Genomic DNA, 13,234 nt, shown 5'->3' with positions numbered 1-13,234 from the left:
TTATAACATCTGTCATTTCCTTATATAATTTTTTAACTTTTAAATTTGATGTTTAAAACCATAATTTGCCTAAAAGCAGAATGAATTTTCTTCTAGTAGATGGACTTCAGCATTGTTAACTGTAGGAAATGGTTTACATTTTTCCCTACGTCAGTTATTTTTCCTTTGTGAAGAATTGAAATGCTCTAACCTGTAAACAAGCACGTCACTTAATAAATTCTAGTACCAGAAATTAATGAATAACAGCCCTTCCCCATGCCCTGAGGGCAACCATTTTTAACTTCTAATTGTTTTGTGGTGGTTTTTATTTTTTAGATAGTGTGTTACATAACTGTTTCTTAATTTATCAGTTTTAGGCATTCCCTACTGCCTGTATTCCTGTCACACCCACCGCATATAGTTAAATCATTTTAAAAAATTTGTAAACACTTTATTGCAATATAATATGTAAACAGAAAAGCCCATAAATCTTAGGCTCATTGAATTTTTAGAAAGTGTTCATGCTCATTACCATCCCCACCCAGATCAAGAAATAGGACATTGTCCCACTTGAAGGCCACCTTCATGTCTTCGTTCAATCATGACTGTAAAAACCATTTTATTTAGACTTATAAATTTGGTTACCTCTTTTCGAGCTTCATATGTAATTAAATACCCTTTGTGTGTGTTTTCTTTCCGTCAACCTTGTGAAAATGACTGATACATTTTAGATGTGGCAAAAGTGCCTTCACTTTTATTTGCTGTATAATATTTAATTATATGAATAGATAACACTTCATTAATCTTACCATCATTGGGGATTGTGCTTTCTCTTCGGAGCTATTACAAATAGTTCCTATAAACCTTATGCATGTCTTTTGGTGCACATACGTGTTCATTTTTGGAATGTAATGTATTCAACTTTGGTACGTACACCACCACCAAACTGTTCACTGAAATGCCATTTTGACACTCCCACTGTAAGTGTATGAGAATCTGTTTTCCCCGTCCTTGGTATTATGAATGTTTTTTCTCTTTTATTTATGTATTTTTAGCCATCAACAGTAAATCATCGTGGTTTCATTTTGCATTTCCCTGACCAGTAACAACTGAGCTCATTTCATGTTTCCATTTGGATAGCCTCCTTTTTGAAGGGGCCATTTAAATCTTTGGGCCTCCTTTTATGAATTGTCCTATTGATGTTAGAGATTTATATATATTCTGAATATGAGTCCTTTGTTAGATGAATGTTTAAATATCAAAGTAGACTCTTAAAACTTGCCAGATCTTCATGTTTATTGTTTATTTGACAAGTATACTATAAGATGGTTAAAATGATCCCCAGAAAGGTTAAGACTCATAGCACAAAGTAAATTATTGGGCTTATAGAAGAAGTAAATGGCAGACCAACAATTTGAGTTCTAAATTGTCTGATTACAAAACCTAGGCCAGCTGGTCCTTCTTAATTATCTATTTTACATATAGTAGTGTGTATATGTTAATCCCAAATTCCTGATTTATTCCTCTACCCCAACCTGCCCTTTTGGGTAACCATAAGTTTGTTTTCTATGTCTGTGAGTCTGTCTAGGTTTTGTAAATAATTTCATTTGTATCATTTTTTAGATTTCACATATTAATGATATATATTTGTCTTTCTCTGACTTATTTCACTTAGTTTGATAACCTCTGTGTTGTAACAAACGGTGTTATTTCATTCTTTATGTCTGAGTAATATTCCGTGGTATAGATGTACCACATTTTATTTATCCTTTCATCTGTCCATGGGCATTTAGGTTGCTTCCCTGTCTTGGCTATTGTAAATAATGCTGCAGTGAACATTGAGGTGCATGTATATTTTCAAATTATGGTATATCTTCTTTGTAAAAATGTCTGTTTGGATCTTCTGCCCATTTTTTGGATTGTTTGTTTTAATACTGAGCTGCATAAACTGTTTGTATATTTTGGAGATTAATCCCTTTTTGGTCACATGGCTTGCACATATTTTCTCCCATTCTATAGTTTATCTTTTCATTTTGTGTGTGGTTTCCTTTGCTTTGTAAAAACTTTTAAGTTGAATTAGGACCCATTTGTTTATGTTTGTTTTTATTTTCTTTACTCTTAGAAGTGGATCCAAAAAGATATTTCTGCACTTTATGTCAGAGTGTCCTGCCTATGTTTCCTCTAAGTATTGTATAGTATCCAGTCTTACATTTTGGTCTTTAATCCATTCTGAGTTTATTTTTGTATATGGTTTTAGAGAATGTTCTGATTTCATTCTTTTACATATAGTTGTCCAGTTTTTCCAGTACCACTTATTGAAGAGAATACCTTTTCTCCACTGTACATTCCTGCCTCCTTTGTTTTAGATTAATTGATCATAGGTGCCTAGGTTTAGCTAGGTTTATGCTAGTGTCTTAATTTCAGAGGCATTTCCAGTATCCTGCATTTGTACTCTCCTCACAGTGCCGAAGAATTGATGCTTTTGAACTGTGGTGTTGGAGAAGACTCTTGAGAGACCCTTGGACTGCAAGGAGATCCAACCAGTCCATTCTAAAGGAGATCAGTCCTCGGTGTTCATTGGAAAGACTGATGCTAAAGCTGAAACTCCAATACTTTGGCTACCTCATGCGAAGAGTTGACTCATTGGAAAAGACTCTGATGCTGGGAGGGATTGGGGGCAGGAGGAGAACGGGACGACAGAGGATGAGATGGCTGGATGGCATCACTGACTCAATGAACGTGAGTCTGAGTGAACTCTGGGAGTTGGTGATGGACAGGGAGGCCTGGCGTGCTGCGATTCATGGGGTCGCAAAGAGTCGGACACAACTGAGCAACTGAACTGAACACAGTTATTAGTTTTGATACCATACTTGTGTGTGGATGATTCCTGCTTTTACTGTTATGTTTGCCTTTACTAGTGAGCTTTCCCGTTCATAATTTTCTTGTTTGTAGCTGTGGTCTTTTCTTTTCTACTTAGAAAAGTTCTTTTAGCATTTGTTGGGAAGCTGGTTTGGTGGTGCTGAATTCTCTTAGATTTTTCCTGTTTGTAAAGCTTTCAATTTCTCTGTTGAATCTGAATGAGAACCTTGCTGGGTAGAGTATTCTTGGTTGTAGGTTTTCTCCTTTTGTCACTATAATAAATATTGTGCCGCTTCCTGGTAGCCTGCAGAGTTTCTGCTGCAAAATCAGCTGATAACCTTATGGGGATTCCTTATATATTATTTGTTGCTTTTGCCTGTTGCTTTTAATGTTTTTTCTTTAATTTTTGTTGTTTAATTTCTTTAATGTCTTTGATTTTTGTCAAGTTGATTATTATGTGTCTCAGCATGTTCTTTTTTGGATTTATCGTGTATGGGGCTCTCGGTGCTTCTTGGACTTGGGTGGCTGTTTCCTTTCCCACGCTAGGGAAGTTTTCAGCTACTGTGTCTTTGGGTATTTTTTTCAGGCTCTTTCTCTCTTCTCCTTTGGGACCTCTATTATGTGAATGTTGGTGCATTTAATTGTGTCCCAGAGGTCTCTTAAACTGTCCTCATTGGTTTTCATTATGTTTTCTTTATTCTGTTCCACAGCAGTAATTTCCATCATTCTGTCTTCCAGCTCACTTATCCATGCTTCTGCCTCATTTATTCTGCTATTGATTCCTTTTTGTGTATTTTTCATTTCAACTATTGTATTGTTCAACTGTTCTTTGTATCTTCTAGCTCTTTGTTAAGCATTTCTTCTATCTTAGTCTGTGCCCCCATTCTTTCTCCAAAATCTTGGATCATCTTTACACTCATTACTCTGAGTTCTTTTTCAGGTGATTACTTATCTCTGCTTCACTTAGTTATTCTTCTGGGGTTTTGTCTTGTTCCTTCATCTGGAACATATTCCTCTGCTGTCTTATTTTGTCTAACTTTCTGTGTGTGTGACCTCCGATGCTTGGAATGCAGGGTTGTAGGTCTTTTTGCTTCTGGTGTCTGCCTCTTGGTGGGTGAGGCTGATCTAGAAACTTGTGTAGGCTTCTTAGTAGGAAGGCCTGGTGCCTGCCCACTGGTGGGTGGAGCTGAGTCATGTCTGTCTGTCTAGTGGGCAGAGCTGTGTCAACAGGTGTGTTTGCAGGTGGCTGTGGGCTCAGGAAGACTAGGCAGCCTGTCCCCTGTCCCACCCTATTTGTTGTCTGCCTGAGGCGTCCCAGCACTAGCACCTAAGGGCTGTTGGGGGTGCCTCTGCCACTGGTGTCCCTGTCCCCACAATGAGCCATAGCCACACCCTGCCCCTACATCTCCCAGAGTCCCTCCAGGACCACGAGGTGCTTCTGGCCCAGGCTCCTAGGAAGTCACTGCTTTCCCCCTGGGTCCTGTGCACATGAGATTTGTGTGTACCCTCCAAGAGTGGAGTTTCTGTTTCCCCTTGTCCTGTAAACTTCCTTTGATCAAGCCCCACTGGCCTTCAAAACCAGATGCTCTGAGGGCTCCTCTACCTGATGTCAGACCCCCAGCCTGGGAAGCCTGATGGGGGCTCAGAACTCTAACTCCTGTGAGAGAACCTCTGTGCTAAAATTATTTTCCAGTTTGTGGGTCACCCACCTGGAAGATATGGGATTTGATTATATCACACATCTCTCCTACTATCTCATTGTGGCTGCTTCTTTGTCTTTAGATGTAAAATATCTTTTTTTTGGTAGGTTCCAATCTTTTTTGTCAATGGTTCTTCAGCAGATAATTGTGATTTTGGTGTTTTTGTGAGAGGAGGTGAGCTCAAATCCTTCTACTCCATCATCTTGTCTCAGAACCCAAAGTATACTTTTAAGGCAGCAAGCATTTCTAAACATTAAAAAGGACATTTCGTAATGATAAAGGCTTCATCAACCAATAACAAAACAAAACCTCACATAAATATTGAACACAGCTAACCACCTTGACCTAATTAACGTGTGCACCCAACAACTGCAAAATTCCTGAACATGATAGATTCCTCGTTTATTTAAGACTTTTTCAGTTCATCTCACATACTATCAAAGGAAGGCTCAAAATTCTCCAAGCTAGGCTTCAACAGTATGTGAATTGAGAACTTCCAGATGTTCAAGCTGGATTTAGAAAAGGCAGAGGAACCAGAGATCAAATTGCCAACATCCGTTGGATCATAGAAAACGGAAGAGAATTCCAGAAAAATATCTACTTCTGCTTTATTGAGTACTCCAAAACCTGTGACTATGTGGATCACAACAAACTGTGGAAAATTCTTCAAGAGATGAGAATACTAGACCACCTGACCTGCCTCCTGAGAAATCTGCAGGTCAAGAAGCAACAGTTAGAACTGGGCATATAACAACAAACTGGTTCCAAATTGGGAAAGGAGTACGTCAAGGCTGTATATTGTCACCCTGCTTCTTTTACTTATATGCAGAGTACATCATGCAAAATGCCGAGCTGGATGAAGCACAAGCTGGAATCAAGATTCCTGGGAGAAATATTAATAACTTCAGATATGCAGATGACACCACACTTATGGCAGAAAGTGAAGAGAAACTAAAGAGCCTCTTGATGAAAGTGAAAGAAGAGAGTGAAAAAGCTGGCTTAAAACTTTAACATTCAAAAAATGAAGATCATGGCATCTGATCCCATCACTTCATGGCAAATAGATGGGGAAACAATGGAAACAATGACGGACTTATTTTCTTGGGCTCCAAATCACTGCAGATGGTGACTGAAGCCATGAAATTAAAAAGATACTCCTTGGAAGGAAAGCTATGATTAACCTAAACAGCATATTAAAAAGCAGAGATACTACTTTGCCAACAAAGATTCATTTAGTCAAATAGTTTTTTCTATGTTGTGTATGGATGTGAGAGTTGGACTATAAAGAGAGCTGAGCACCGAAGAATTGATGCTTTTGAATTGTGGTGTTGGAGAAGACTCGTGAGAGTCCCTTGGACTGCAAGGAGATCCAACCAGTCAATCCTAAAGGAAATCAGTCCTGAATATTCATTGGAAGGACTGATGCTGAAGCTTGAGCTCCAATACTTTGGCCACCTGATGTGAAAAACTGACTCATTTGAAAAGACCCTGATGCTGGGAAAGATTGAGGGCAGGAGGAGAAGGGGACGACAGACAACCATCCAAGATGGTTGGATGGCATCACCGACTCGATGGACATGAGTTTGGGCAAGTTCTGGGAGTTGGTAATGGACAGAGAACCCTAGCAGGCTGCAGTCCATGGGGTCTCAAAGAGTCGGACACGACTGAGCAACTGAACTGAATGTTTTGTTGTTTTCAGTGTAGAGGTATTACATATTTTCATTAGCTTTATTGCTGGGCATTTGATATTTGTTGATCCTATTTTATTTTCTGATTCTTATATCTGTCTTATTTCCTAGTTGTTACTTTTTATAAATGTGCCTTTGTGACACATAGTGTCTTCCACGGATGGTCCCACCCCACATGTTCTCTGCAGTGTGGGATCAACATACTGCATCGGGAAGTGAGGTCTGTATTCCCTCCCCTTGTGCCTGTAAACCTTTGTAACTTCTGGTGGTAAGCTCGGGGGCTTGGGAGTTGATCAAGGAGACAAGATCATGGGAGGCAGTAACATGTAAACTTTATCTGGCAGCACTTGGACAGGACTGCATGAGAGGAAGCCCTTCAACATGTGAAAACTGACAGAACTAAGAAAAAATTAGTTCCAGTGATGGTGGCGTGAGACCACCGCCTATAAGGCAGTAGGACAAGGGGACTCCCAGGGCGGTCGTGGAAATCAGAGAAGGGGTCACATGTCTAGGTGGTGTCCCTCAGCAGCGAGTGCTCGGTGACAACAGTGGTTTGACAACAGGGTTATCTTACCTGTGGCTGGCAGATGTTCAGTACAGTTTCATGGGATATGTAAAGTAGGTAGGCTCTGATCAGCTAAAACCATGGTTTGGGACTATATTTAAAGCAGTCGATGTGTGAGGGTTTGACTTTGTCACAGGTGGGCTTTTAGCTTATCATCCTAACTTCCTGTGAAGAAATAAGCAACAAAGGAGCCATTATAGGTGATTACTGAATAGCTGCCTCTGGCTCATTTATAGAATACTTCTGCACTTGATAGAATACAGCAGAAGTTCCAGTTAAATCATTTAAAATTAATGATCAGCGTTTGTTTCTTTTTTTCCAGTGTTTTTCTATAATGAATCTGTAATACTCTTTACTGCAGAACCAAGCAGAAAACTGTGTCCCTTTCTTACTGTCTTTCCCCTCTAGTTTCTGATTGCCTTCCTTTAAAAAAAAATTGCCCCATCTGCTTTAATTGTCAGATAACAATCTTCAATTATTCCCAGCTGTGCACCATGTCAATGTTCTATTACTTGCCAGAGATAGTCTTCCTGGGCTCCTGTGTCCCTCTTCACTGTGGTTCTGTAGGCCCACCGAGCTATCAGCCTGACACTGAGCCCTCTTGCATTGCATCCCACATCTTCCTCTGTTTGGGATTTACTCACTTGTTTAGTGGAACGTGTCCTACAGCAGCATCCTGGGAAAGAAAGCACGGAAGGAAAATTCTGGGAAGTCCCTTATGTGTGAAAATATCCTGTTCTGTTACATTTGGTGGGAAGTTCAGCTATAATAACTGAACTTAAGCTTAAGATCATTTTCCCCTAAATATTTTTTAAGCCACTGTCCTTCCATTTATAGTCACTGAATATAGTCTCAAGAATATCCTCTGCTATATCTGGCAAGTTGGTGTGTCTGAGCCTCTTGAGAGCTCTATGAAGGCAAATTAATTTTCCTCCTCCTTTCCTCCTCCGCACACAATAGGGTATGACTCCCCTTTCTGCGTATAAGCTTTTTCTGTGCCTCAGTGCATTATTTACTGAGTGCATTAATTTCCTCTCTCTTTTTTTCTTTGTCCCTATAGATTATAACCTTTTAAGATTACTTAGTATCATGGTAGTGGGGTCTTAGGAAGGAGAAGAGAAGCATGTTTCATCTTTGGAAGTCCATAAAGACTTTTAAAAGTCATTATATTTATTTTTTTTCCACAAAAGTTTGCTTATTTTAGCAGTAAAGAGGATAATACATATAAGAAAACTCAAAATGAAAAATTGGGCCATGATTCTGAGGTGTTCTTTAGAGTATCATATTTCCAGTGATTATGTAGAGAGACCCATGATGTATAACTTTTTTAGAATGTTCTGCTGACTCAGGTAAAGCTCTTTTTGCTAGTTCTTCGAATGAAAGAGCAAGCTCTGTGACTGGTCATTCTGGTTCTTTGAAAATGCGTCTTAAAATATTAATGATCATCCTAAATTAAAAAAAAATAGAGCTAGTACTTTCTAAAACTTTTTTAAAGAAAGGTATATTTTTATTTTTTAATTGATAAAGGTCTCTTTGTTTTCAACCTAGATAATAGTCTTTGACTTGGAAGTTGTGTGGGGAAATGGGGAAGCTCTGTTGCAGCTAAGTAACTTAAGAATTGACCACACCGTGTAATGCTGCTCTTCTAAAGGGGAGGAAACTCCTAATCAGTGCTACTTCTGCACCTGCTCCGTTGAAGAACTCGCTTGTGTACTGCATGACAATTATTTACCATCATATCTGTCTCCCATGTCAGACTATGAAGTCCTAGAGGACAGAGGCTGTGTATTCTTTTTAAATTTTTATTGGAGTATAGTTGCTTTACAATATTGTGTTAGTTTTGCTATACAGCAAAGTGAATCAGTTATACATATATCCCCTAGAAAGATAAACTTTAAACATAAATTAATTGGCCCAACTCTTAATTTAGCCAAAGATATTTGGCCAGATGGCTTTGACTTTGGGATGCTGAAGGCAATATAAAACTCCAGATTTTGTCAAACACACATTTATTTTTGGCGTTTTCCTATGTTCAAGTTACTGTTTGTGATCAAGCCTTCCCTCTTCTGGAACCCTTCTCATGCTTCCTCCTCACCCTTTCCTCCATCCACTTTGTTAACTCTGTCCTTCAGCTGATATTTTTAGATAGCCCTTCCAAGTCCAGGTTAGAGGGTCCCACCTGAGTTCCCCAAAGCGCCCTAGACTTCCCTTATCATAATGTTTATGTTCTGTTCTCATTACCTGTTTGCCATTTTAGCCCACAAATACATGAGCTCCACAAGAGCTGAGATTGTACCGTTTATATTTTATCAAATAGTAGGTGCTTAATATTAGAACGCAGGAGATGCAAGAGATGTGGGTTTGATCCTGGGTCAGGAAGATCCCCTGGAAAAGGAAATGGCAACACACTCCAGTATTCTTGCCTGGAATATCCTATGGACAGAAGAGCCTGGTGGGCTATAGTCCATGGGGCTGCAAAAGAGTCAGACACGACTGAGTACACACAATATTAGAATAAATGAATGAATTCAAATGCATAAGCATGGTTCTTGCCAGAAAAAATTACCATCTATAAAGGGGCCATGGCAAGTAAATATTCTATACAACATTAAGGGTGGGAGGAAAGACCTGTGAGAGTGCGGGAAGGAGGTAGAAAGAGTACACTGGGCATCTGGGAGAGGAAGGCACCTGAGTGAGATCAGGAATTATTATCCACAATCTTGGAGGCTGGGTAGATAGAAGCAGGGCGCATGAATCTGTGAAATTGAGGCAGGAAAGCTTTTGGTCTTAAGAAACTTGTGAATTAAAGCAGAGGTCCTCAAAATACTATCCTAGTGAAATGTGTAGTATTTGAGTATGATCATGTCTCTGCTTTTAGTTTTGGCATGGATTAATAACTTGCTGATATTTAAGGTTGCTAAACGGCATCTTCTTGTCAGGGCTGTGCACTTCTGTCCATTGCTGAAGTGTCTCTCTCCCTTCTCCACCTTACTTCCCCTACCCTGCCTTTGTGAAATCAGAAGAGTGGGCTAAATGATTGGGGAAAGCACAGAGCTTCCCAGACGTCAGTGTGCATACAAAGTACCTGGAAAATGCAGATTCTGGTAGGACGGGGGTAGGATCCGAAAATTTCTATCTCTACCTCTCAAATGATGTCCCACGGCCACACTTTTAAGTATTGAAAGCAGATTCTGGAGTGGAGCTCTCTAGCTTTAGACTAAAGAGACCATCACAGGTAGACTTGTAGCACCTTGGAGAAGGTTCTCTGGTCCAGTGATTCTGACCACTCCAACCCCCATGTTCCTTCGTTCTTAATCATTTATAGGTGTTCTGGGTTTTATTTACTATGTATGTGTGAAAGTCGCTCAGTCGTATCCGATTCTTGGCAACCCCATGGACTGTACAGTCCATGGAATTCTCCAGTCCAGAATACTGAAGTGGGTAGCTGTTCCCTTCTCCAGGGGATCTTCCCATCCTAGGGATTGAACCCACGTCTCCCACATTGCAGGCAGACACTTTACCAGCTTAGTCACCAGGGAAGCCCAGTTCATGAATTCTAGTCAAATTGCAATCTTTCTGAGGAACCGAAGATGGCGCCACAATCTTGGTCTTAAAGGGTACTTCCCACCCAGACGCTGTTATGCAAAGGAAAAGCATCGTCCTGCCCCTCTGAAAGTTTCTTGTTCTCTGACCTTAAAAACTTAGAGAAGACATGTTGCTTCACAGATGGAGCATAGATTTCCAGTGATTTTTGAAATTCAGGCTACATTACGTCAAAAACCTTTCTTAAAGCTTTTTTAGAACCCCGTTGTAAATGTTTGTTGGATTTTGTGTGTTCAAGGTGAATTGCAATTTCTGTTACAAAACTCCTGGATTGTTATAAAGTATTTCCATTTCTGCCAGAGGTACTGTTATCTTGCAGTTGGTAATTATTTGTGCTGTATCTAATAACACATAATCACAGAATTTAAGCTTAAAACTATTGAAGAACTTTCGAACAACTAGCTCACTTGACAAAAAGAGAGAATAGGCTTCCCAATTTTGCTTAAGTTCTCCTGACTTTCGGCACCTTACAACAGGAAAAGTCCTAACAGACCATGTGTGATAGACCTTCCAGTGCAGCAGCTGCAGACTGAGGATCTTATCTAGGCTCTATGTATTCTTCCTTTGATTTAGGCTTCACAGCAGACTGAGTTCAGACTTCTCTCAGGGCTCAGAAATGTCCCATTTGAGAATAAAACTATTCCTAGTCTCTTATGGCAGTGAATTAGAGATTAAGCCAATGGTTCTGAAACTTTACTGAGCATTAGATCACTTGAAAGACTTCTTGTTAAAATATAGATTTGTAAGTTAGTCTGAGGTCAGGGTTATGAATTTACTTCGCTAATAAGTTCTCGAATGATGCTCATTCTTATTCCATCACCTGCGATATGGGACCACACTTTGAGGACCATTGGATTAAGCTAACATTGTGGCTAACACATTTTTTTCATTATGTTCAGCAAGAGAGGAGCATCCCGACATTCTCAGAAAGAGCCCTGAGAGTCACCCTTCCTAGACCAGGTTAGCACATGTGCCAATCTCTGCAGCCACGAGGAAGGAATGTGCTGAATGGCAAAGCCAGAATCACGTCTGTCTGCAGCTGAAAAGCAGGGGTACGGGGAGGAACTAGAGTCCAGTGAATGCGTGTGGTGTGAACGCTGTAACCGTCACCATGCTTCTCAGGTAACTACTGGAGAAGAATCACACGTGCTACCACGTCAGAACAGGTGAAAACTGCATTTGGAAATGAGTTTATTTACTATGTGGTTGAAGTTTTTCCTTTGTTTATTTGAGACAAGTCCTTAGGTTACTGCCTGTCAGCTGTAACTAAGGTAAAATATCTTTGGATTTCACAAATATTAGTCTCTTATATGTAAGTCAAACTTGGTTAATGATTTAAGATCGTAAAAACCTGTCTTCAAAGCACAAACGTTTAGTTTACTAGCAGTTAGCTTTTCAGGACGCTTTAAGGGGCCAGAATAAATAACGAAGTATGATTTGGCCCACTGGAGGGCAGCAGATCCTGGAGAACAGTCAAAAGTTTATTTTTCTGCCCCAGCACTAACTACGATGTTGATGATGTTCGTCTCAGCAATAGGGACGGGCTTGGAAACCCGAGTCGTGGTTAGAATTTGCAGTGTTGAAGCTTCCCAATCATTGTACTGTAGCCTTGTTTGGATCTATAATGAATTCCTTCCCTGTGAACAGCCAGACATCTCATTTCTACCCAAACCAGCTTTCAGTCTACCAGTACTTACTTTAGTGGGACCACTCACATTCCTTAGATTATGAGGCCATGGGATTGCATAACGCGGTGCTAATTCCTGCCAAGGAAAGAGCAGCCAGATGCCCTCTCTGGGAGCTTGTTCTACCCTCGTGCGCTAAGCTCTTTGTCCCAGTTAGCCCCATGGGAGCAGGAATTCAAGATAACAGCCAGCGCACACTTCTTTCGGGACATGCCCCCATGCCAACCTCTCTCTGCTGCAACCTCTCTCTGCTCTGTGTGCACACCCTCCTTCTCTGGTGTGAATGCCACTTCAGCACTGACACAGATTGACTATGGCAAACAACCCAACCAAATCAGCCCAATGAACCAACCACGGGTCTGATTCCCTTAATTTCTCTAAAATATCTACTTTTTTCCCCCTTCTTTCAGGCTGCCATCTTTATGAAGACGTGAAAGGTTTGTTTGGCCTGTGCTTCCTTAGAATATGGTGTTATACCTAGCATTTCATGTTTAGAATTTTACTGACAATGCTTAGAGTTCTTTAGAGCAAAAGAACAAAATGCACTTAAAATTCGTGAACAGTGGGCAGTGAGCTGGGTGTTTGCGGAGGGTCTCCTCTGTGGGACCATGTGCAGGTGGGGGTGCCCTCTGAGACCTTCCCTAGACAGCACTATAGCTTCCCCCCCGCCGCACCCCCCTGCCCCAACCCCCCCACCCGCCGCACAGGAAGCAAACAAGACCGTGACTCATTGGGGTGCCAGGAGTCTCATTTTCATCTCTACTTAGAATCCTCTTTCAATACAGTTGTGAGATCAGGACCCGTCTGTTAGATTTTATTTGCATTTGAATGGAGGACTCACTTTCTACATTCCAGACAGAGGTAGTGAAGTCAGTTCGACCCAGCTGTGTCTAACAGCCCATTGGCAAGGCCACAGGGCTCTCAACCGTGTGTGTGTGTGTGTGTGTGTGTGTGTGTGTGTGTGTGTGTGTGCGGGCGCACGTGCGCACACATACTCAGTCATGTCTGACTCTTTGCAACCCCATGGACTGTAGCTCACCAGGCTCCTCTGTCCATGGAATCTTCCAGGCAAGAATAATGGAGTGGGTTGCCATTTTCTACTTCAGGGGATCTTCCCAACTCAGGATCAAAACCATGTCTCCTGTGTCTCCTGCA

Source organism: Bubalus bubalis, chromosome 6 (genome assembly GCF_019923935.1).
Source record: "Bubalus bubalis isolate 160015118507 breed Murrah chromosome 6, NDDB_SH_1, whole genome shotgun sequence".
Lineage (NCBI taxonomy): Eukaryota > Metazoa > Chordata > Mammalia > Artiodactyla > Bovidae > Bubalus > Bubalus bubalis.
The sequence above is the reverse complement of the archived record's forward strand: the minus strand, read 5'-3'. Positions refer to the sequence as shown.